The following is a 26728-nucleotide window of genomic DNA, read 5'->3' as shown; positions in this document are numbered from 1 at the left end:
TAGATAAATAATAAATATTGTGAGTTTTTTAATAATAAAATAGACTCTTCAACAAGAAACACAGAGTAGGCTTTGGAAGCTTGCCCTTTGTGTACTATTTAGTAAAACTAATTTTTAAGAGAGCATTCACTCATTTATTTCTTCCTGAAAACATGGATTTTCACGAATGGTACATTAAATTGGAACATGCCTATAGCTAAGTATAAAGCTAGGAACAATGGGAAAAGTACAGAGAAGAATCTCCTCTTTTTGGGATCGTATCCTGGTGCTTTTGCCCCCTGCACCTTCCTACAATATTCCACCTACCATATGAATCTGTGCTTATGATGTTTGTTCTTTTAAAGCTTTCTATGAACAGCTCTTCCTTTACGTCTTTCATGATAGGACCTTTTACAACCTTTCCAGGAACAGCTAAATAAATGAAAAGTTTTTCATTTCTTCTTTGGTCTGCAAAAATAGCTTTTGTTGATGATGAAAAGTGCAACCTCCCAAATTTCTCATTTTTCCATGAAGCAAAAGGTTTACTTTTTGCAGTTTTTCACAAGTACGATGAATCACTATATTTATCTTCCATCTGGAGGTTGAAAAATGGGTGGCAATTTCATCCAGGCCTTGCTTATTTCTCAAAATATGGAGCCAGGGCCACATCCAGATTGGCTTATTTCAGTTAGAGTATGATTTCATTTTTATCAGAAATGCATGCTTAATTGTACTTACAATTGTATATTTTTCTTGTCAAAAGAAATAGCAGAAGATACAGCTAAGCAAATCATTCAAACATAGACTCCAGACTGGAAAAACCTAATAGCTGAAACTAAAAATAAGCCTATTATTTAAACAGACTAACTGTACCTCCAATTTTTTGAAATACTACCTTTTATGTTTAAGACAATCAATGCTCAATAATGCATGTTCAACCAGTGGAATAATTAGATATAACAGCAAGGTTTTCAAAGGGATATTTCTTTGTAAAGTATTGGAAAAATGTCACAAAATAGGTTTGCATCTAATAATTTTTTGTAATTTCACTGATGTACTCACAATTTTCTGAAATACCATTGGAGGTGCAAAGTCCTAAAAAATGAAGAAAAAACATATAAGTGAGGCTTTTCTTTTGATGTTACATGAAATAGTGGTTTTTTGAAATATTTAATATGTTTGGCCCTTCATTATTAGCTCCTAATACATGTATTTAAAATGATGGATTACAGATAAGTAAATGGAAATTATCACTTGTTTGTAATATGCCCTCCAATGCTGGAAAATGTTTATAATTGTTATAAAGTTTGCATATATTCATTAATCCATTTATAATGCATGTTTTAATGTAGTGCTAAATAAGTATTTGTAAAATACTCTCTATGCATAAATATGTGTGCCCTAATATGTAAAAATAATTAACACATAAATTAATTACATTGTTTATACTTTTTAATAATAAAGGCAAATAAAAATCTGTTCATGTTCTTCATGAATATATTTGCACCCTATACAATTTTATTTTGGCCTTCCTTTTAGAAATGGAAGATATTTAAAATTGTGGAAGGCAATCACACACTCAATTTGTTAAGACAAAAGTGAAGAAATTATAAATTAAGTAAACCATAAAGAGTGTTAACCAAAAGTCAACAATTTAAACACATTTACTAGTTGAAATGAGCCACAATGGGCTAGGCTGTATGTAATAAACACTCAGACTCCAGGCTCACTTGTGTACACAAATGTGTTGTGATTTGTGGTCATATTATTGTTATACATTAGGCTAAAATACTGTTACTCATTTTGAATGAATATTTTTAAAATAAAATTATTGGATAACAAAAGTGTTATTCATGATTTCCATAACAAACTTCACTTTTCAAACTATCTTTCTTATCAAACAGCTTACCCTGAGGATCTACTTAAAGACTGAACCTGCATATTTGTTTCAATTCATCATTTTGGCAAAGGTGTCAGGCTCAAATACTTTAAGGCTACTTAAACTAGTCACTGATATTAATAAAGCACTGCAGTGGAACCAGGCATTATAATTTCAGGCTTTGTCAAACACACACACACACACACACACACACACACACACTCACACACACACACACTCACACATGTATACACCCAAATTAATTTTGTATGATTTTCACTTCTAGTTAGAGATTTTTTCCCAAGGGCTTGTTAATCTTGTATCCCATTCCTGCCCTGTTACAATTTAAAGATTGTCACAAGAAGGATAAATTTCATGCCATTTTCTGTTCTCATTACAATCTTCAGATTGTTATGAGAACGGATTAATTTTGCTCAATTTTCTGCCCTCGTTACAGACTGTTATGAGAATGGATTAATTTTATGACATTTTCTTCTTTCATTATAATCTTTGTTATGGGAATGAGAATATGTAATGAGAATGAGAGCATATCAAGCATTAAAAGGTCTGTGAGAGCTCATGACAAAGATTGTAACAAGAAGAGGAAACCGCACCCAATCCATTCTTGTGACAATTTTAAGATTGCCAAGCGAACCCAGAGTGACATTGCATTTATCCACTCTGAAGACAAAGATTGTTGAGAAAATGGGAATGAGAGCAAAATTAATCAGTTCTCCTGACAATCTTGAGATTGTACTTAAGCTTACAGTACTTTTTTCTGTGATACTGTACTTAAGAAAACATGTGCATTGCAATTAAGTATTCTTTACTGGAAAATGTTATTTCCATATTTTATTTTTATTTCTTCTCCCTCTGTCTTATTGCATTCTTTATTATATTTGATACACACTATAGTCTATATTTTATAAACATTATTATGTTTAGTGAAGTTATCATCACCTAAATTGTCAACTAAAAACAAAATAACAGCAAAAAAAAAAAGCCACACAAAATAAGAAGGAGGTGAGTCTTCACTACCTCTTCAAACCATTTATTCAAATAAATTATCTCCACATGCTCAGAAAGCAAAAAAAAACCAACTTTGTTTTTCCAAAATGTAATAGAGTGGTCAAAATAATGATTTCATTATCCTATGTCTACATGTGTATGTGGTTTAATAGTTTCAAGTATTAATAAATACTTCATTGCTTTCTAATGTGCTTTCCCCAATATTGAAGGAGGTGTATTTGACAATGTATTTGAATAACATCATTGTTTCCATTTCATAAGGCATATTGCATTAGTTTGAATACACCTTCATTGCTCTTCATTTTATTAGGTAGTCCCCAGTTGAAGCTATTTTATTAATTTTGCTGTTGTCCTTGAAGTAGTCTCATTGAAAATACCTGCTCATTTAGAGAAACTGCAGAACTATTTTGAGTGTGTCTGTGTCTGTGTATATTCATCTATTAATTTATCTATCATATATAGAGAGAAATGTGTATCTCTCTGCTCAGCAATTCCCGGAGATTCTGGGCTCTTCATTGAGACTATGGCGATAATCTCACTAGATGCAAACATTCATTACAAGATGGTTTAATCATTTATTTTCTTAAAACACTCAAATTCTTTTAACTAAGGAATATTCACTTCTGAGATCAGATATTACTTTTTCCCATTCTTATTCCATTACTTCCTAAGACTGCCATCAGTGTACTCCCTGATTCACCATAATGTTGCATATTGCACTGTACTGGGTAAATTTTTAGAAATATTTTCAGCACTGATTCTTAAGGAATGTATGTATGAGCACATGTGTACATTCAATGATGTAGCATGTTCTCCAGTACTGTATACTGGGTGACACTCTGGAAAACATTGTTCAATTTTTCCTAATTAAATATAAAAAATGATGCCTGTAGTATTATCAAATGTTTTAATGACAATTAAATATTCAGGAATTTTAGAATGGTGGCACAATTCATATGTAACTATTTTTGAATTACATATATAAAATTGTATATGAACTCCTCTGTTAAACTTGGAGATAAACTTCTCCATAACATTCTGAGATTAGGGCTAAAGTTGTAGCTAAGTGATAGAGTGCTTGGCTAGCATGTGTTAGGCACTGGATTTGATCTTCAGCACCACATAAAAATAAATAAATATGAAAAAGGTATTGTGTCCATCTAAAGCTAAAAACAAAAAACATCCTGTGATCATTAACCCTGAAATCATTAAACTCTGTCTCTTATTTCAAGCCATCTATTCATTATTGTATGTGAAAAATATTACTAAAAACTAATAGATCCTGAATGGTTGAAAAAAATAAATGTTTAGCATTGATCAAAAATTAATATGACAGCCAACACAGTTTCCTAGTCGTGTGCCAAGGAACTTCTTCCTATAGTTTTGTTGATTGATTCTCAATTTTAGTATTAGTGCAACATTGAAGATGTCTCATTTAAAAATTTTTTTTGCTAATTTACTCAAATGTAAATTAGCAGGAAATACTGTTGTATATCATTATTTATTTATATTTGGTGCTAGGGTACAAATTCATGGCTTGCCAGGAAGACACTCTACAACTGAGCCACATTTCCAACCCAATGATGTCTTCTATTATCAACTCAATTTCTTTATTCTGTTTTATTTCTCATGACAAAATTCTTTATTTCTCATGACAAATTCATGGCTTCCAGGAAGACACTCTACCACTGAGCCACATTTCCAACCCAATGATGTCTTCTATTCTCATCTCAATTTCTTTATTCTGTTTTATTTCTCATGACAAAATTCTTAGTCACTTTCTTCTATAGTTAAGACTTGCATCTTTGACAAATTTCATGTCCATTTATTTATGTATATTTGTACATATGTGTAGCATGATCATAGCAATATTCTCTAGAATTGACTTTACTTTAAATATAGCAATAGCAAGTGACTTTAAGAAAGTTTGAGAATTATTTTTAAATGCTCAATATTTTTGCAGTGTCATTATTGGAACCTATAATGAAAAATGGCTTGGAATGAAATAGAAATAGAATATGAGGAGGAGGAGGAGGAGGAACAGTTGCAATGTATATGCTTCTGAGACAGGGTTATTGGATCAACTCCATTGAAAAATAGTCTTCATGTAATAATTTAGCCACTATATTTAATTTAGGTTCTTATTATAAATAATTTTCTGCTACAAGGATTAAGGACTCAGTCAAAAGAAGTCTCAGAGACTCTTGTAAATACATCCATTTTATTGGTTTTGGAATGATCTATTTAAAATATGAAGTTAGACTACTTCTTTGTAATGCTTCTTGGATGCTCTGCAAAAACAAAGTCAGTGTGTCTTACCAGGACACCCAAGGTCCACCATGACAGATGGCACTTGTTTGATTCTCCAGTTCTTATTCATTTTGCTGTCTGTGTGGTGCATTCACTTATAGCTCCCATAATTATTATTATTTTTTTTACCTCTGAGCAGTTTCTTTTGCCTATAGACCCTCTGGCTTGAATATTCTACTAAGTCAGATTCCCTGATCCATATTTCCTCACCTCTTTTACATAATTTGGCATTACTTCCAATAGGAAGAGCTGGTGCTCCAGAAAACCTTAGGTCTTCCTTGATATCACCACATATCTGGGGAAGCTCTCCTTTGCTGGTGTGTATGTGTATGAACAGAGCATGGTTTTTTTTTGTTGTTGTTGTTGTTGTTGGTTGGTTGGTTGGTTGGTTGGTTCTGGAGATTGAACTCAGGGTCTTGTGCATATAAGGCAAGCACTCAACCAACTGAGCTATATCCCTAGTCCTTAAAGAGCAGTTTTATTCAGTGTTTTCCTTTCATTTTTTTCTTATCAGCTTTATTAAGGTATATTTAAGAAATGTACATTGTGTATTTTAGTGTACAATTTGATGTTTTTATATATGTATATATTATTTTATATATGTATTATATAAAATATATGTATATAATATTATATGTGTATATAATATTATATATTATATATGTATATATATTATCATTTTTATTAAGTGTTTATATCGGGTTAATTAACATATCCATCACATCAAACACATTTTTTTCTAAGAGTGAGAACATTTAGGACCTACTCACTTAGCAATTTTCAAGCATACAAAACAATTACATACTTAGTTATCATGCTATGCAATGGCACTCCAGAATATTTATATCTTTAATGATTATTTAAAACACTTAATGATCAACTCCCCATCTCTCCCTTCCTCCAAGCTCTGTCAACCATCCATTCTATTCTCTGCTCCTATGAGTTCATTTTATCTTCACATATAAGTAAAATCGTGTAGCATTTGATTTTCTATGCCCAACTTATTTCACTTAGTATAACACCCTATGAGTTTATTCATGTTGTTACAAATGACAAGATTTCCTTCTTAAGGATGAATAATATTTCATCATGTGTGCTTACGTATATAATTTGTTTTTCCACTCATTGTTCAATAATACTCAGGTTAATTCCATATCTTGGATATTGTACCTAGTGCTGAAAAGACCATGCAAATACAGGCATTCCAATATACTGTTTCGTTTCCTTTGGATATACACCCAGTTAGTGCAGTTGTTGGATCATATGGTAATTCTATTTTTAATATTTTGGATGAAAATGTTGTTTTTTATAATGGCTATGCTAATTATATTCCCACTGACTATGTAACAGGGAGAACTTTTCTTCACATTCCAACCAACACTTGTTATCTTATGTCTGTTTGATACTAGTATTTATAACAGGTGTGGAGTGACATCTCACTGTAGTTTTAATTTGCATTTCCATGATTACTATTATTGTTGAGCACTGATTCACAAATCTGTTGACCTTTTATAATTCTTCTTTTAAGAAATGTCTGTTAAAGCTGCTTGCCCTTTTTAATCAAATTAATTTTCTGATAGTGCATTGGGTTCCTCATACATACATTATCAAAACGGATAAAACATTAATATAACATTGGGTGGAAAGAAGTGAGGAGAGGGGAAAGGAGGGGGGATAGGAAGGACAGCAGAATAAAATAGACACTACTATTGCTGTATACATATATGTGACTGTACGACCAATGTGATTCAGCAACCTGTACACTCAGAAAAAGGAGTAATTATACCGCTTTTGATTCAAATGTATGATATGTCAAGATCACTGTACTATCATGTGTAACTAATAAAAAAAAAAGAAAAAAAATATAACACCTGAAACTGTAGAACTATTAGAAGGAAACACAGAGAAACGCCCTTTCTCTGTGCATTGGCATTTTGACAAAGACTTCTTGGATACAATCACAAAAGCACAGCCAAGGAAAACAAAATACATTGATGAGATTGCATTTGACTCAAAAGCATCTGAATTGGGCGCAATGGTCCACACCTACAATCCCAGCAGCTCAAGAGGCTAAGGCAGAAGCATAGCAAGTTCAAAGCCAGCCTCAGCAACTTAGTGAAGCCCTAAGAAACGTGGTGAGACCCTGTCTCAAAATAAAAAATAAAAAGGGCTGGGGATATGGCTCAGTGAATAAGTACCACTGGGTTTAATGCCTAATACCAAAACAAAACAAAATGATGTTTTGAAAATCAAAACAAACAATGAACAGAATGAAGAGATAACCTAAAGAAGGGGAGAAAATAGTATAAAATCAGTTATCTGAAAAGGGATTAATATGCAAATACATAAGATCCCCAACATTGTTTATTATGGTGACAACCAAAAAGGAGATTTTAAAAGTTTCTGTTTCCAAAATAATATTGAAATAATATAGAGGCAAGCACAAATTTCAGAATAATTTGGCAGCTGAAATTAAAGAATAATTTTCATGATCTTTTGGTAGAAAACCAGGGATTTTCAGTACTTTAGGTCAATTAACATATATAATTAACCAGATAATACCTTGGTTCCACAATTAACTTTATGTTCTGTACAATGTATATTTTGTTTTGCCAGTTAAATTTCAATGTATGTTGACCAATATATAGACATTCCTATATTATGGAACCATTTTGTTTGAATAAAAAAGCCATGCATTCAATATTATGATTGGATTCATTTAACTTCATGTTCAACTGTGTAGTCACATTGCAGAATTCATTATTGGATAGATGGGTTTGGAGTCATGAAAGAGAGGGAGCTACTCCAAATTTATGACTAGAGAAAGTTTTGCCTGTTAATTCTAAGGCTGTTGATTATTTAGAAGGAGAATATATATGTGGGACAATACCTGATTACCTGACATAGTTTTTCTGTTTTCTGTCACACATATCTGGGTTTTTCATTTTGTCATGTTGCATTTTGTTTTGTGTTCTGCATTTATATCAATAATATCAGGCTCAGCATTCTCTAAATTCTTGCCAACAAAGATATGAGAAGTAGGAAATGCTTGGAACAGCATAAAAATTAAGAAAATTGTGCTCTGGATTTCTTGTTTATATTGGAGACTACTTATTAATAATGTTAATTCTTTGTTTTTAAAAATTAGTTAACTTAAATAGGTGCTTAGAATTTCTTGGGGGGGGGTGCCATAACTATGTTTGATATCGATAGATACACAAGAGACATGTCCTAAGAGCAAGAGTACACATTAATGGAAACAACAAGAGGAAGCATCCCAACATGACCTGGAAAAAAGTTAAAACTTACTCTGTTTTCTGCTGGTTCTGATGTCAGATGGAAAATGAATCGGTCTATTCTGAGGTCAGAATGAGATGAAAAAGATCAACATGACCTCTGGGAAATAAAGGTTATTTGACATCCTTGGGATTATCTGCTAAAGGCATTGGCCACATATCAGAGTAAAGGCTTGACAGGTTGAGGGAGGCTTCATCTTGCCCCAAGTTAAGTATAAAGCCAGAAGCTTAGCCCACACCTCCCCTCCGTGAGAGCTGTTGCTGAAATCAGTAGCCATGATCGATGATGCATTTTCAAAATCAAAACAAGCATCAGTGTCTCCAATCTAATCACATCTCCTAAAGCTGCTTCCTCCTGTGGGAATTTAATTGCTGTGACATTAGACTCCAGACAACAGACACTTCTCAAGGCTACCCATCAGGGCAGGGACAAAAATCAGTGTGATAGTGTCAAAGCTGTTAGACACAAAACCTGTTAAAGACCCCATGTGTGTAATTTTCCTCCCTCCAATTTCAGCAGTAAAATTTAATGGGTCCTCTATAACAAGTTTAAAAATATCCCAGCATTATACTAACCATGAAAAGGATAAAACTGTTTTTATCTGGTAAAAATCTCAGCCTTATTTTTTCTGTGCTCTGAAATGCACTCTGACACAAAGAATACTATGGCTTTCTTTTGATCTGTTTTTATCATCGTTTTTATAGGAAGATGTGGAAGTTACAAGTTTTAACCTGTTTTCAAAAGGCTTATTGCACTTCTAATCAAACTTTTCATGATTCATAATTATGTTTAGCAATCAAGTTTAACAATAAAAAATATTTTCTGGACAAAAGCAAACAACAACCTAGGAAACAAGTGATCTCAGAATGTTCGTTATACCTTTTTAATACACAAGATCCCTTTGTCACTATTGTGTCAGACTTTTCTACCAGGTGAATCACTTCCTTTCTGAATCATCATAAGAGCATGAAGCCTTGGGTTATGTCATCTGAGTTCCTTACATTACCTACTATGTTACAGAGAAAATGAATAGAAACAGGAAAACTAATGAGAATATAATTTATAAAACAAAGTGAACTTTGAAACTTCAAAGAGAAAAAAATGAAAAATTCATAGGACAATATAATGTAGGGGAGTCTCATGAGGTCCAAAATAATTTCATGAGTTCTCAGTGAACTTTAAAGAATATTTACTGATATAATATGAAGTAAGTTAGAGTGCTTGGATAAACTAGAAATTGAATGTTGTATTTTTTTCTTATTGGAATAGAAGTCAAAATATTTCATTTCAAAATATTATGAAAATCAATCACAGCTTTTATACTTCTATAAACTGCCCCCTCTTAAATAAATTCATATTCTAAACAGACATATTTAAATTCTAATAGTAGGATAATGATGGTTCACTTATGGTCAAGAGAGAACTATTGTCTTATGCTCCTATAGTACTGTGTGGTTTAAAAGACTTTTCATGTGCATCATATTATTTGGCAATTACCCAAATTTTGTGAGGTATTGTAATCTCCAGTTTATTTATGAAGAAATTAGAACAATTTCTTCAAAATCCTTCAGTTAATGAAAATCTGGAGCTTAAAATCTGCACAGTGATTGTAAGTTCATTTTCTATCATACGTGGTATTTATGTACATAATTTGGAGTCTATGGTGAGCTTTGTGACTCAGTGTTTCCATTATATTGCTATACAATATAACATTACAAATGTTTAAGAAAAGCAACCACTATCACTAATTATCTCTCATGATTCTGTGGCTAGGCTAAGCTGTTCTTTAGTTTCATGTAGTGTCCTCTGGGGCATAGGATGGCTGGAATTTCCAAAATGGTGTCTTTCACAAGTTTGTCAATGGGGCTAGCCACTGCCTGGGGGCTAAGCTGAGGCAGTTCACTACATCTTGCCTTCTTCATTGTATGGGCTTCCTAATGTGGCTCCCTCCCTAGCTTTCCTCAAAGCATGACACTGAATCTAAGAAGGTGACTTCTAAGAGTGAAGGCAAATTTTAAGGACCTTACAACCCAGCCTTAGGAGTAAGAGAATTTATTTCTGCTGTGTTCTAAGAACAGACAGGGCCACCAACTATCTTTCTTCACCAAGTGTCATAGTGCTTCCCAGGATACAAAACTTTCACTGCAAAGAGAGAGAGAGAGAGAGAGAGAGAGAGAGAGAGAGAGAGAGAGAGAGAGAATTCCTTGGTAAATCAGGAGGGACATCCTAGACAACACTAATCCTAGACAACACTAATTCAAGTAAGTGGGTAGGGGTGGGAGGTAAATAGGCAGTCCCATTTTATAAAGAAAAGAAAAAATTGCTTTGTAAAAAAGTGAAGAATGAATATTGTTTATTTCTGGAAATACAACCTACTGAAATTTGTGTTTGGGGAAAATTTCATTCTGATTAGTTACATTTAAGTTAGCCATAAATCAAATAATGTAATCAATCTGATTTTTATTCACTTGATTTCTTACTGCTTCATTGTACAAATAAATTTAAATTTAGAAATTTAGAAATTAAAAATATAGCAATGATCTTCCAAAGTCTATTCTCCTTCATAAAATCTTCTACCAAAACCTACTCCTCAAGGTCCAAAAGGAACTGTGAATGCTATCATTGATGTTAATACTGTTCAGTGACTATTAAGTAGATTTTGTGGATTAGATAAAGGATCTAACCTGTATTTTTAATTGCTAGTTTTTCTTTGTGAAAATTGATTCTGTTTTTTAACCATCAATATTAACTTCTAACACATGTTGCTGCTTTATTTTAAAAAATAAAATAACCTACTGTTTCAAGAAGTAACATATAACCTAATAAAGAATTTTTTTTTTACCTTAACACTTTCTATTAAAACATTGTTAAACAGAACTTTGCAATTTACTTTGTATTTTAAATTTAAAAAAACAGCTTTTTCTAGAGGCTACCATGTTTTCATGCCACCCTCCATAGGCTTTACTTTGGAAGAGTTTGAGGTTCACAATAAAATTGGGCAGAAAGTGCAATTTGGCAACATATAAACTATATGCCTGCTTTATCATTATCAATATCTCCCACCAGAGAAGTACATGTTCTGCTCTTAGAAAGCCTGATGTGTTTTTCCATCATCGTTACCCAGAACCCATAGAGCCATGATGACTGATCTTCATATTGAGCTTTTAAAGGATTTAGACAAGTGAATAATGATATGTATCTACCTAATAATGATATATATCTTCCCTAAAGACCACTGTTTTCCATCTCAAGAGTCTTCCTTTTTTCTTAACGCCTGAAAAACATTAAACTTTTTACTGTCTCCATAATTTTGAATTTTCAGAAATTAACATTATTAGGCTCAAATAATAAGTAGCCTTTTGCAGGTTAGTTTCATTTACTTAGTGATAAATATCCTCTAAATTTTGTTCCTTGATAGTTCAATACATTTAAGTGCCAAATAATATTCCATTGTCTGAATTTACTGCAGTTGAATTATTTATTCACCTACTGAAGAATATATTGATTTCTTGGAAGTTCGGGCAATTATGAATAAATTAATATGAACATTCCAGTATAGGTTTTAGTATAGACTTAAGTTTGCAATTCATTTCAGAAAATATGAAGTTGTTCAATCTTTAGTTTGAATGGTACAAATATGCTCTGTTTGGAAAGAAAATCTCAGAGATCTTTTCAAAAGTGGTTGTGCAATCTTGAATCCCCATTTGTAATGAATAAAAAGGCTTGTCACTCCACAACAACACCAATATTGGTACTGGGAGTGTTTTGTTTTTTGACTATTCTAATAGGGGTGTAGTGGTATCCTGAAGGAATGTGATGTGGAACATATAACATGGAACATCTTTTCAAATGCTTACTTATCTTCTCCTTGAGGTATCTATTATGTTCTCTGGTTCTTATCTCAGTCAGTTGGTTTATTTTCTTACATTATTGTTGAATGTTAAGAGTTCTCTCTATATTTTTGATAAGATGTTTTATCAAATGTATCTCTTCTAAATATTTTTCTCCTAGTATGTGGTTTGATTTCTCATTGTCTTGATGGTGTCCTACACAGAATGAAGATTTAAAAATCTATCTTATTCATTGTTTCTTGTGTTGATTGAAACTTTGGTGTCTTGTCTGAAAAGCTGTCAGTAAAACCAACATCATGTGGATTTGTTCTATAGTATCATTTACAATATTTCTTTTGTATTTTAAAATTAAATGTTTAACTTATAGTTAAAATTGCACACAATAATAAAGTACTATGTCTTGTTTTGACACATGAATTATTGTATAATGTTTAAGCCTGGTCAAGCATGTTTTCTCAATCACTTATAACTAATTTTTGGTGAAACTTTTCAAAGTACTTTTTGAAATGTATAGCACATTATTCTTATCTATACTCACCATATAGTGTACATAACACATCAGAACTTCTTACTGTTGGGAGTCGCCCGGCTCCAAAGACTAACTTCCCCATCCCCCAAGAAGAGCTGTCCAATGGTGAGCCCTGCTGGCTCACATGATCCTGCCATCCAATGGTGAGCCCTTCTGGCTCACCTGATCCTTACCCACCAATCAGACTAGCCCTGCTGGCTCACCTGATCCTTACCCATCAATAAAAAAACACCCCATGCCAACTGTCAAACCACCCCCGGCTCTATAAATATGCAGAGCTCTTCCTCAATCAAAGGGCATTTTCTCCGACAGCAAGCCTTGATTGTTCTTTCATTGGTGCCAAAACCTTGGAGGGGGAATGCCTCGCTGCTCGAGGGCCCCCTCTCTCAAGGCTTGCCATCCTCATCCACTCTTTCAAGCGCTGCTACTACTCACTCAACACTGGCTCTTCAGTAGTTGAGTTCCCCTGTCGGGTATCCAGCTTCAGAAGGGCTACGCAGGGGCTTTGATCGTTGATCCTCTGGCAAACCTCTGACGCCCAATCTGGAGGGGAGAACACACTCCACCACGAACTTCATGGTCATGGTGGACTCTCTGGAACCCGGTTCATGAGCGGGAGGTCCTGAGGGGTGGAAGAATAGGCACTCCCCTATCCCCACCCCTCTCTTAACCACCCTTGTCCCTCTCCTGACCTATGGAGGCCTCTTCTTCCCTCCCTGCAGACTCCCCCTTATTAAATTCTGCACAGAAGATTGGCCTTACTATCAATTAGATAATCAAAGTCAATGGCCCCCAGGAGGATCCCTAGATCCTGCAATTCTCAGAGATCTGTTTAACTTCTGCGAGCGCTGGAAAAAGTGGAAGGAGATGCCCTATGTTGAGCTTTTTCTCTTCGATCTCACCCCGACCTATCCGGCAGATGAACCCCCTCCCTACCGACCTCCCCCATCGGCTCTGTCCAGTCCCTCAGGTGCTCCCCCTGACTTGGCCGACACCTTTAATTTCCCCCACAAACTAGGTCCCGCTCCCTAGTCCCACAAACCATGGCCCCTTTAAGAGAGGTTGCTGGAGCTCAGGGCATTATCCTGGTACATGTCCCATTCTCTATGAATGACCCCATGCAACTCGAGCGAAGGTTGGGCTCATTCACCACAGATACCACCACTTACATAAGAGAGTTTCAGTGGGTCCTCCAGGCTTATAGCCTCACTTATATGTTATTGGCTAATACTCTCCTTCTTGAGGAATGTACCAGAGTCTGGGAACTTGCCAGAGCCCATGCAGATGAACCTCACTGAGTTAATCCCAATCACCCCCCAGGGCCACTTGCTGCCCCAGATCAACCTCCCAAAACCCCAGATGGCCGTCATGTCCTTATGACATATTTCCTCTCGCAGAGCTACCCCGAAATCTGGGCCAAACTAAAAAAGCTCAAACAAGGCCCTGTCACCCCCCAGATTGAGAAATTTCAGATGCTCACCCAGGCCCTGCAGGGTGCTTCCTCGGTCGCCATCCATCACCGTACCCCCCCATGCCTGCTTCAAGTGTGGCAAGGAGGGACATTGGGCCAAGGCATGCCCCGCACCAGGCAATCTATGTATCCCATGCCCTAAACGTCAACAACAAGGTCATTGGGGCTCTGACTGTCCTAGATCCCGTAGGAGGCCTATGGCCAGGGAACCCTCTGACCTTTGGGGCATGGCAATCAATTGATGGAGCCTTGGGTCCTTGTCCCCAGCCATAATGGTCAATAGACAGTAACCCAGGGTGCAGATTCAGGTGGATAGGTGCAAGGTTGACTTTCTCCTTGACACCAGGGCTACCTTCTCAGTCCTGACAGAATTCTAGGGGCAAACACTGCCATCCACCTCTCCTATTGTCGGAGTAGGAGGAAAGACCATCTATCCAAGAAAGACTCCCCTATTACTGTGTTCCATAGACAACTTCCCACTCTCTCAGACGTTCCTAGTTATGCCCCAATGTCCAGTTCCTTTGCTCGGCCGAGATATTCTCTCTAAATTCAATACAACAATCAACATCCAGGCTCCTGGCATCAGTCAGGCCCCAAAATCAGCCTGTTCATCTTTTCTGGCCCTTTTGGCAGAAGACTGGCCATTCTGCTCCACTTGTGAGGTTGACATGAAATACCATACTAACCTGATTGATTTGATTGTATGGGATACCCACATCCACCGTTTCCTGCCCACCAGTTAACATTCATCTCAAAGATCCTAACACCTTCCCAAACCAGGCTCAATACCCCCTGTCCACAAAAGCTCTTCTGGGCCTGCAACCTATTATTCAGGACCTTCTTAGCAAGGGGCACCTCCGTCCTGCTCATTCCCCTTACAATACTCCCATACTAGAGGTAAAAAAGCCCAACAGGTCCTACCTATGACTCATCAACACCTCCATTAGACCCATACATCCTTTGGTTCCCGACACATACACTCTGCTGTCTCAGATCCCCCACACTACCACCCACTTCTCTGTCATAGATTTAAAAGATATCTTTTTGCCTTTAACCTGGACTGTCCTTCCTCAGGGATTTCGAGATAGTCCACACCTCTTTGGACAAACCTTGGCCTCCGACCTCCAATCTTTTCACCCCCAGTGCCCCGAATCCACCTTCTTGCAATATCGCCCGGCAAATCTCTTTGCCCACCTGTGGGGAGGAAAGCTCCCCACCATAGCCTTTAAGGCTATGGTGGCCCTCAGGGACTCCTTCCTTGGGAAGATTTGAAAGTCCTAGTCCTCTCATCTTGGCCACTAGAGAGATACTTACCCTCCCCTTCCTCTCTCCTCTTTCCAGCCCTGGGAGTATCCAGCCTCTCCAGTAGGGGTCCCGAAAAGCCTTGGCCAAGTTCTCCCACGGCTCCGGCTCTGTTCAGGACGAGAGCTTCGACTGTCAGGATTCGGTGACGACCAATCTCTGCAGCTCGAACCCTCCACTTAGGCACTCCTGATTTTTTGGCTCTAGCGAGGATGCCCCTTTTGCCAATAAATAGTTTCCTCCTTCTCTGCGTCCTCTTCCCTCCTCCTTACATGGGTAATGTGTCCTCTCTGCCGGTCGACTCTCACCTACAATGCCTTTTGGATCAAATATAGCACCCAGGCCTGGCCCACTTATCCACAAAGCAGATGGCCCCTTTTTGGGTCTCTGGATCCCTTCATTCTAAGGGATCTCTTCCAGGCTTTCTTCTTGCTATGATCCAATCCTGCTCTCTGCACCTCTTGCAAACAAATTCTTCTAGCCCGTCCAAAGAGCACTCAACAGATTACAGAGTTCTCCTACCTAATTTCTTGGCCTTAAAAGGATATCCGGCTCCTCCACAAAAGGCCCAAATAGCATGTATCTAGGGTTCTCTATCTCTCAAGGGAAAAAGGCCATTACAGTAGACAGAAACACCAAAGACCAAAGATGACTCTCCTTCTTGGGTTTAGCTGGGTACTTCAGGGCCTGTATTATTTCTCCCTCCTCGCCAGGCCGCTACATAATCTGGCCAAGGGCCCCCAAGATGAACCCCTACTCTCAGTGGTAGGGAAGCCCTTTAAAATGGCCCTCTTCTGGGCACCCACCCTGCATCTCTCTGACCTCTCCCGACCCTTCACCCTCTATATAAAAACAGGGACAAAGTCGGGGCATTCTGGGTAAGTAATATGGCCCCACATTTGCACTAGTGGCCTACCTATCCAAACAGTTCGACCCCACCGTCAGGGGCTGGCCCCCATGCCTAGATCCCTAGCAGCAGCCCATGACCTCCAGAAAGAAGCACACAAGCTTACCTTTGGCTCCCTGATAACCATCTCATCTCCTCACCATCTAATGGATTTTCTCACTTACCAGGGGCTACAGTCACTTCCTCCTTCCAGGGTTCTATCCCTCCTTGTATCTCCTTGAAAATCCCTCCATCTCTTTTCAGCCCTGCTCTCCATTAAACCCTGCCTACCTCCTCCCATCTTCTCCCTCACAAGATCCCGTCCACAAATGCCTGGAGGTATTAGAGATGATTTTACCCTGCCCTACCACCATTTCTGAGGGACCCCTGACCTCTTTGGACCTCGTCTGGTTCTCAGATGGTAGCTCCTTTATACACAAAGGAGTTAAAGTAGCGGGGTATGCTACTGTCTATATACAGATCTCCCATGCAGCCATTTGGAAGAAAGGGGGCTATTGACCACCAGAGGGATGGCAGTCATTAATTCCACACTTATTTCTGGCCTAACATGAGCCTCTAGGCTGCCTTCCCAACTGGGAATAATCCATTGCAAGGCCCACCAAACTGACTCCTCCCTTACTACTATGGGGAATTCCAAGGCCGATCAAGCAGCTCGATCAGCTGCCCTACAGAGCTTTACCTCCACTCCACTACTCTTCATTACCACCGGGGATCGGCCCAAAGATCCCCAACAACTCTTTCAGTTTCTTCACTCTCTATTCCATTCTAGTCCACAGGGTCTCACTACTTTCCTTCACTCCTTCTTCACCCTTTCCCCACGCGATAAGACCCTCCTACCACAGATCACTTCCGCTTGTCATATCTGCCAGAGAACCAATACCAATACTCCATTAAAACCTAAACCTTTCCCTTCTCATCAGGCCCGCAGTCATATCCCGGCTGCAGACTGGCAGATTGATTTCACCAACATGCCCCGAGTAAAAAACAAGCCTTTCCCACTTCTAACAAGCAGGCCTCTATGGTAGTTGACCCACATAATCCTCCGTTTTGGGATGCCCACTTCTATCCAATCAGACAATAGCCCAGAATTCACCTCTCAGATAACTCAGGGACTGACTAACGTGCTATCACTCCCTTGGCATTTCCATTGCCCTTACTGCCTCCAGGCTTCCAGAAAGGTTGAAAGGACCAATGGGTCCCTTAAAGAGACCCTCACCAAGCTCACCATGGAATTAAGCCTGGACTGGGTAAAGGTGCTCCCTTTGGCTTTATTGCACATTAGAGCCTTGCCAAAGAAGCCTTCTAATCTCTCACCTTTCGAAGTCATGTATGGCCGTACCCTCGTTTCTCCAGGACTGCCTACAGAACGCCTACCCATCTCCGAAACCTATGCCCTGCCCCTCCTCTTCCATCTATGCTCTGAACTCTGGCGCTATCAAGACTGGCTCCTTCCTGACCCCAGTTTTTCTCAAAATCCTACCTCCTTAACACCTGGTCAACTTGTTTACTATTGCTCACCGGGGGAAAAGTCCCCTCTAAAACCAAAATGGAAGGGCCCTGCTCAGGTGATTATGTGCACACCCTCAGCAGCCAAACTCAAACTACCTAATAACCAAATTACCCTGTGGATTCATATTTCCAGGCTTAAGCCCGGCACTCCTACACCTTCATCAGAAGAACCAATGATTGTCACCTGTCATTAAGTGCTCTTGTCACTTCTGACCTCTCTTTGGTCCTCTCTTCGCCCTATGTCTGAAGATTCAAGGCAAGTGACCCTAAGGGCCCCCTCCAGCCAGACCCCCCCTACTTGCTTGAATCTGGATGGTAGTGGGACCATTGTGTGTTGTCCTTCTGACAAGCCACTTAGGTGTCCAGAGCATGGTGACCCCTGAATAAGTGTGATCATAAGAGAGCACTTTACCAGTTGCCTTCTGGGCCTAAGGAGGAACATGTGTGTTTTGTTTACCCTCCCAGTTTCATAAGAATTTCAAGTATCAGTATTTAAAGTTGAGGTGTTTTACATAAAACCTGGAGAGAGCTGACTGCTCTCAAAGGGAAATATGGTAACAATGGGCCACAGTCCTCCCTTGGCCGCCTTCGAGAAAGGCAAAGAGAGAAGCAAGCTGGTACACCCAGTTAGGAGAAAGTTTGAAGGGCAGCCTTAATAGAGAGGGGAGGGAGTTAGATTGGACTAGGAATGAAGATTGGAACTGAGGGTGTTAGGTGCAGGACAGGCTGGTCTGCAGGTCATGCCAAACAAAGTTAGCTGCAGAATGACCTGGCTTCTCAAACCCTCTGTCTGGTTCTTTATCACCTGTTTGCTTCAAGCCCAAATGCCCAAGCCCCCGCTCAAGGCTGAACACTTAACTCCCCTTGTGCCAACAAGGCAGCTTGCAGATCTAGACACCCCATTAGATTTGGGTTATAAAAATTTCCTGTGCCTGTTTCTTCCATTTATCATAAAGTTCATTCAGACTCAGATGGGTAAAATTTCTAATCAAGCTTTTAACCAGCTTCTCCTCAGGAATTACCGACTCCTGGCTACTGATGATACCTCCAGTCGAGACCTATGCTGAATGGACTGACATCATCATGGATCTTTGGTGGCAAGGAACCTTCATTGATACCTGTCTTCTCTGCCCTCCTGTGGGGGCTCCTTACTTCCCTCCTCTCTTTCTCCCACACCGACCCATCTCAGCAGGAAGCAGCAGCCAGAATGAGTTGACTCCCACTCTTATTTAATAACAAAGAGGGGGGAATGTTGTGAGTTGCCCAGCTCCAAAGACTAACTTCCCCATCCCCCAAGAAGAGCTATCCAATGATGAGCCCTGCTGGCTCACCTGATCCTTACCCACCAATCAGACTAGCCCTGCTGGCTCACCTGATCCTTACCCACCAATCAGACTAGCCCTGCTGGCTCACCTAATCCTTACTCACCAATGAAAAAGCACCCCATGCCAACTGTCAAACCACCCCCAGCTCTATAAATATGCAGAGCTGTTCCTCAATAAACGGGCATTTTCTCCTACAGCAAGCCTTGATCGTTCTTTCACTTACTCCTAACTGCAACTTTGTACCAACTGATTAATTTTTCCCTGGCTCTCCCTCTCATCTGCTGTCCCCACCCTGTGGTAACCACTCTTTTCCAAACTTCTGAGATCAACATTTTCAGATTCTGCATAGGAATGAGATTATTCAGTACTTGTCTTTGTGTGTCTTTTTAGCTTCATTTAACATGATGATCTCAAGATCCATACACATCACCACAAATGACAGAATTTTATTCTTTTCCATGACTGAATGTAAGTATTCCAATGTACTTATGTAGCTTATTTCTTTATCCATTCATTAGTTGTTGAACACATAGGTGTTTTTATTTGTGGCTATTATAAATAGGGCTGTAATGATTATGGGAATGCAGGTGTCTATTTGACATAATGACTTACTTTCTTTTAGATATTGTTATGGTTTGGAGGTGAGGTGTCTCCCAAAATCTCATGTGTGAGACAATGCAGGAAGTTTCAGAAGAGAAATGATTGGGTTATAACCTTAGCCTAATCAGTGAGTTACTTCTTGATGGGATTAACTGAATTGGTAAGGTGAGGCTGGAGGAGGTGGAAATTGGGGCTTGGCTATGGGACATATATTTGTATCTGGTGAATGGAATGGCTCTCTCAGTCTTCTGGTCACCATGATGTTAGCTGCTTCCCTCTGCCACCCTCTCCCCCATGATGTTCAGCCTTACCTCCAGCCCTGAGGAATGGAGCCAGCCTTTATGGACTAAGACTTCTGAAAATGTGACCACTCAAATAAACTCTTCCTCCTCTATAATTGTGCTGGTCAGATCCTTTAGTCACAGCAATGAAAAAGCCGACTAAAATGTATATTTACTCAGTAATGGGATTGGTGTATCATGACATTTCTATTTTAATTTTTTGAAGAAACTCCATACTGTTTTCCATTATTATTTAAAAGTTTTATAGTTTTCCATTTTACATTTAAGTGAATGATCAATTTTGAGTTAATTTTTAAAAAAATATATAAAGTATACATTGCATTTAGTGTGTGTGTGTGTGTGTGTGTGTGTATAAAGGTGATTGCAATTGCTTGAAATTATTATCTTTTCTCCATGACTCACTTATTACCTTCACTAATTTGTCAAAGATCCATTGCCTATATTTATGGGGGTGTATTCATAAGCCCTATTATTTATTCATATCTTCTTTCACCAATATAACAATGTCTTTATTAGTGTAGCTTCATGGTAAGTTTTGAAGTTGGGAAGTGTCAGTCCTCCAGTGTTGTTACATTCCAATTTTCATTGAATATTCTGGGCCTTTTACATCTTTATCCTTTTTATTTTATTTTCTGTGTTACTGTACTGACTAGGAATTCAAGCACATTATTGAAAAACAGGGAACAATCATATTTTGTTTGTTTATCTTTGTGGAAAAACCAAGTTTCTTATCATTAATGATGATGATTATGGTAGGGTTTTACAGTTATTCTTTTTGAATTGAAAAAAAAAATTACTCATTATTTTCAATTTACTAAGAGTTTTTAATCCAAGAATTACTATCAAATTGCATTATGCTGTTAGGTAAGTTAGTTGTGAATCCAACAATGATTATATTTTCTAATATTTTGTTGAAAATACATTGGAGAAAAGATAGGCTCTTTAAAAAAAATGGTTCTGGGAAAACTGGAAGTCCATATGCAGCAAAATGCACAAAACTCAACTCAAAGTGGATAAAAGACCTAGAAGTTAAACCAGAGACCTTGCGCCTAACAGAAGATAAAGTAGGCCCAAATCTTTGTTGCATTGAACTAGGTCCTGACTTCCTTAACCAGACCCCTAAAATGCAAGAAATAAAATCAATAATCAATAAATGGGATGAATTCAAACTGAAAAGATTTTTCTCAGTAAAGAAAATAATCAATGAAGAAAGAGTCCACAGAGTTGGAGAACATCTTTACTACAATGCACATCAGATACAGCAGTAATTTCCAGGACACATAAAGAACTCAAAAAACTTAAAAACCAAAAAAATAAATAACCTAATCAATAAATGGGCTAAGGAACTAAACAGACACTTCTCAGAAGATATACAATCAATCGACAAATATATGAAAACATGCTCAACATCTCTAGTAATTAGAGAAATGCAAATCAAAACTACTCTTAAGATTTGATCTCACTCCAGTCAGAATGATAATTATCAAGAATACAAGCACTAATAAGTATTGGCGATGATGTGGGAGGAAAGATACACTGATAGATTGCTGGTGGCACTATAAATTGGTATAACCACTCTGGAAAGCAGTACGGAGATTTCTTAGAAAACTTGGAAAGGAACCACTATTTTACTCTGCTATTCCACTCCTTGGTCTATATCCAAAGGAATTAAAATCAGCATACTATAGGGACACAGCTACATCAATGTTTATAGCAGCACAATTTACAATAGACAAACTATGGAACCAACCTAGATGCCCTTCAATAGATGAATGGATAAAAAAAATGTGGTATATATACACAATGGAATATTACTCAGCATTAAAAGAGAATAAAATTATGGCATTTGCAGGTAAATGGATAGAGTTGGAGAAAAGCATGCTAAGCAAAGTAAGCCAATCCCAGAAAACAAAAGCCAGATGTTCTGTCTGATAAGTGGATGCTGATCATAGTGGGGAAAGGGGGAATGCAAAGAATGGAGGAACTCTGGATTGGGCAAAGGGCATGGTGATAGGAAAGATTGTGGAATGAGAAGGAAGTCATTATCCTAAGTACATGTACAATTGCATGAATGGTGTTACCCTACTTTGTGTACAACCAGAAAAATGAAAAGTTGTGCTCCATTTGTGTACAATGAAATAAAATACATTCTGCTGTCATATATAATTAATTAGAAATATTTTAAAGTTAATACAAAAATAATAAAAAATAAAATGGGAAAAAATAAAAAATAAAATCAAAAACAATAGCAGAATATTCTACTGTCATCTCTCCTTCTTCAAAATTACACTCATTGCTTTGACTTCATGTAGGATTCCACCAACACTCTCAGAGTTCAACCTTGTCTCATGAGCAGTTGCTTTCTGGCCAATTTCAGTCCCCATTCTCTCTAACTCAGTAGTGAAAACATCGGGTCACTCTTCCTTCTGGAATTCTCTGACACTAATTCTTTTGCTGTTTTGTTCTTCCCTGTCTCCTGTATTGTTTCCTTTTCATATCCACAAGTTTAGGAATCCTACAAGCCACCTGGCCTCAATTCTTTACTCTTTCCCTTGGTGATTTCATGCATTCCTAGATATGTAACATATTCTGCAACCAAATAAGCCCAATCCCCCCAAAACAAAGGCCAAGTGTTCTCTCTGATATGTGGATGCTGATTCACTATGGGGGGAGGAAGGAGACAGAGGAGTGGAGGTTCACAGAAGTTGATGGGGGAATGTGCATAAGGGAGAAGGGAATGGGAATGAGAATGACAGTAGAATGGGACATAACTTTCCTATATTCGTACATGAATACATGACCAGTGCTACTCCACATCATGGAAGGCCACTCCATGTATATCTGACATGTCAAAAATTATTGTACTATTATGTATAACTAAAAAGAACAAATTTTTAAAAAATTAAAAAAGAATTAAAATTCTACATTCATGATATATCTTGATCACTAGTTTTCTGTTCTTAAAATATCTTTGTAAGGGAAGGTATGAGCGAAACTCTGGCCTTGTAGAAGGAATTATGAAGGATTCATTCTACTTCTGTCACGTGAAAGAGATTGTGGGAAAGTTGGTGTAATTAATCCCCTAAGTGTAAAGTAAAGTACACCAGTGAACCTGCCTGGGCTTACTTCTTGTTCTTTGCAAGGTTTTGGCCTTTTTATTTTTTCCTTACTAAAGTCTTATCATTTTATTGATATTTTCAAAGACTCATATTTTGATTTCACTGATTTTCTCTATTGTTTTTTTTTTTTGTTGTTGTTTTCAGTGTCATTGATTTGTATTCTAAAATGTATTGTTTATTTTCTTCTGGATTTAATTTATCTTCTAGCTTCTTAGTTTGGAAGCCTAGAATAGTGATTCAAATATATATATATATTTTTATTTTCTAATATATACTGTGTATTTCTATTTAAGCACTGCTTTCATGGCATCACATAAATTTTGATTACTTCTGTTTTCATTTCCACATAGTATAAAATGTTTTAAAATTTCTCCTGTTTTTTTTTTCCTTTTCATTTCTTTATTAGATGTGTGTTATTTAATCTTTCTTGGCATTTTCCAACTATATTGCCATTTTTCTATTTCTAGTTTACTTTCATTGTGGTCTGAGAAGAGGTGCAGTAGGATTTCTGTTCTTTTAAATGAAGGCAGGAGAATTTCATAACTCTGAATGTGATCTATCTTGGTGAATATTCCCTGCAACGATGAGAAGATGTGAATTCTGTGAAGAGGTTAATGGATGTCAACTACATCTAATTGATTAATAATATTGTTGAGTTTAGCTATGTCTCAACCTATTTCTTACCTGAACGTTTTATTCATTTCTGATAAAAGTGTGTTACAATCTCCAACTACAATAGTGAAGGAATCCTTAGGATACTATTGTTTTTCACCTCATGTGTTTTTATTGGTAGGCACATATATGGTAAGGATTGTTATGGTGTCTCAGATAATCAATCCTTTATTGTTATGTAACATCTCTCTGTATCCCCAATTTTCCTTGTGCAAGAGACTTCTGTGTACAAAATTAATAAGCTATTTTTTATTACCGTTAGCATTGTGTACCTTTCCCCGTGCATTTCTTTTAATCTATATGGGACATTATATTTAAAGTGGGTTTCTTATATATTGCATAGTTAGGTATTATTTGTAGATCCACTCTAAAGATCTCTTTAATTGGTTTACTGTACCATTGACATTCAAAGTAATTATTGAAATAGTTGAATTAATATCTATCATTAGTATTATCTGTTGCCCTTTTTCTTTTTTTTTACTATTTTTGTCATACACTATTTCTCTATTTTTGTTTTGATTCATCATTTCTTATTATTCTATTTTATCTCCTTTCATAACCTAAAACCATAATTTAAAAAAATTATTTAGTAATCTTCCAATTATTTATTATATACTCTTACAATTAATCAAAGCCCACCTTTCAATAACCTTACAGAACTTCACAGATAACATATCAATGTTAACAATAAAAATAATCCTATTTCCTCCATTTTTTTTACTTTTCAAAGTAAATTTATATTTACATAATACCTAAAACAAAACTACGCATTTAATGCATACCATCTCATGTTTTGATATATCTATCTATAAGTTGTGCAAATAATTTTAAACATATCTATCTCCTCACACATTTTTCATTTCTTTGTGGTAAAAATCTTCAAAACCTGTTACTTGAATAATTCGTATCATTTAGTCTTTTTTGCCTAAGAATATATATATATATATATATATATATATATATATATATATGCAGAAATGATTGAATACATTATTTTAAACAAACTATTTTTCATTACAGTAATCATAAACATAAAAATTTTCATTTTGCATTCATTCATTGTTCACTAATATTATTCCTCTCTTGAGTAGCTCCACATTTTTTACCCAAATATATATATATATTTTTTCTTCTCTCTATAGAACTTTTGCTTTTAACATTTCTTTAGGGTATATCTAATTGGTACAAAATTCCTCTTTTTTTTTTTTTTTGGTCAAAAATGCATTTGTTTCCCTTTCACTTTTGAAGGAAAATCCCATGGGGCACACAATTCTAAGTTGATAACTTTTCTTCCAACACTTAATATTTCATTCCACTTTCACTTGCATACTTTCAAGGGAGAATTTAGATGTTTAAAAATCTTTCCTTCTTTGTAGGTAAGATAGTCTGCTCTTCTTGCTTCTTCTAAGGATTTATTTTTATCTTTTATTTTTCATAGCTTGAAATTATAGATCCATATGAAGATTTCTGGCATTTATTCTGCTCATTATTCTCTAAGCTTTCTGGATTTGTGGTTTTATATCTGGTATTAATTTGAGAAAATTCTGTGTCATGATTATTTCTAATGCTGCTTATTTCCTTTTCTGTCTTGTATCCTGGTATTCCCCTGTACACATGTTATGTCTTATATAGTTGTCTCTCAGTTCTTAGGTATTCTGCCTTCATTTTAAAGATTATTTCTGCAGATATATCCTCAAACCAAAGATTCTTTTCTCAACTGTGCCCAGACTACTAATAAGCCTATCAGAGTCATCTTTCATTTGTGCTTTAGTGGTTGGGGTTTTAGCTCTCTAGCTTTTGTCTTTCCTGTTTTCTTTTTTTTTTTCCCATGGGAATTTTATTGACTTTCCAGATCTCTCTTTACCTTGCCCATCTTGCTTGATGTCTACTTCCTGTCTACTTTTTCTATTAAGAACTCCTACCACATTATTAATAATTTCAAATTCTCAGTCTAATAATTCCACCATCCCCATCATAGCAGAGTATGGCTCTGATGTGTCTTTCTATTCAGATTTTTGTGGGGGTTTTTGTCTTTAAGAATCTCTTAGAATACTTTCTTGATAACTGGACATGATTTAGTAGATAAAAAGAAATGCTAAAAATAGTCTAGCAATTGTGGTGATAAAATGTCAGGAGAAGCATATACTTATCTGAGTCTTTTAATGATTCTATGCTTCTTGACTGTGGATTTCACATTTGCTTCTCAGTCTACCCCTGCTTCAGGTAAAATCAGAGTGATCCAAGCACAGTGGTGCAAATCTACCTGTACGCTCAAAAACTCAGGAGGCTGAGGCAGGAGAATCACAAGGTTGAGGCCATTGTGGGCAATTCAGAAATACCTTGTCTCAAATAAAAAATTAAAAAGAGGAATAGCTGGGTCAAATGGCGGTTCCATTCCCAGCTTTTCAAGGAATCTCCTTATTGCTTTCCAAATTGGCTGCACTAATTTGCGGTCCCACCAGCAATGTCAGGAGAACATGTACCTTTTCCCCGCATCCTCACCAGCACTTGTTGTTGTTCGCTTCATAATGGCTGCCCTTCTTACTGGAGTGAGATGGTATCTTAGAGTAGTTTTAATTTACATTTCTCTTACTGCTACAGATGGTGAGCATTTTTTCGTGTATTTGTTCCCCTTCTCGGACTATAC

The sequence above is a fragment of the Marmota marmota genome, unplaced genomic scaffold (assembly GCF_001458135.2).
Source record: "Marmota marmota marmota unplaced genomic scaffold, marMar, whole genome shotgun sequence".
NCBI lineage: Eukaryota > Metazoa > Chordata > Mammalia > Rodentia > Sciuridae > Marmota > Marmota marmota.
The sequence above is the reverse complement of the archived record's forward strand: the minus strand, read 5'-3'. Positions refer to the sequence as shown.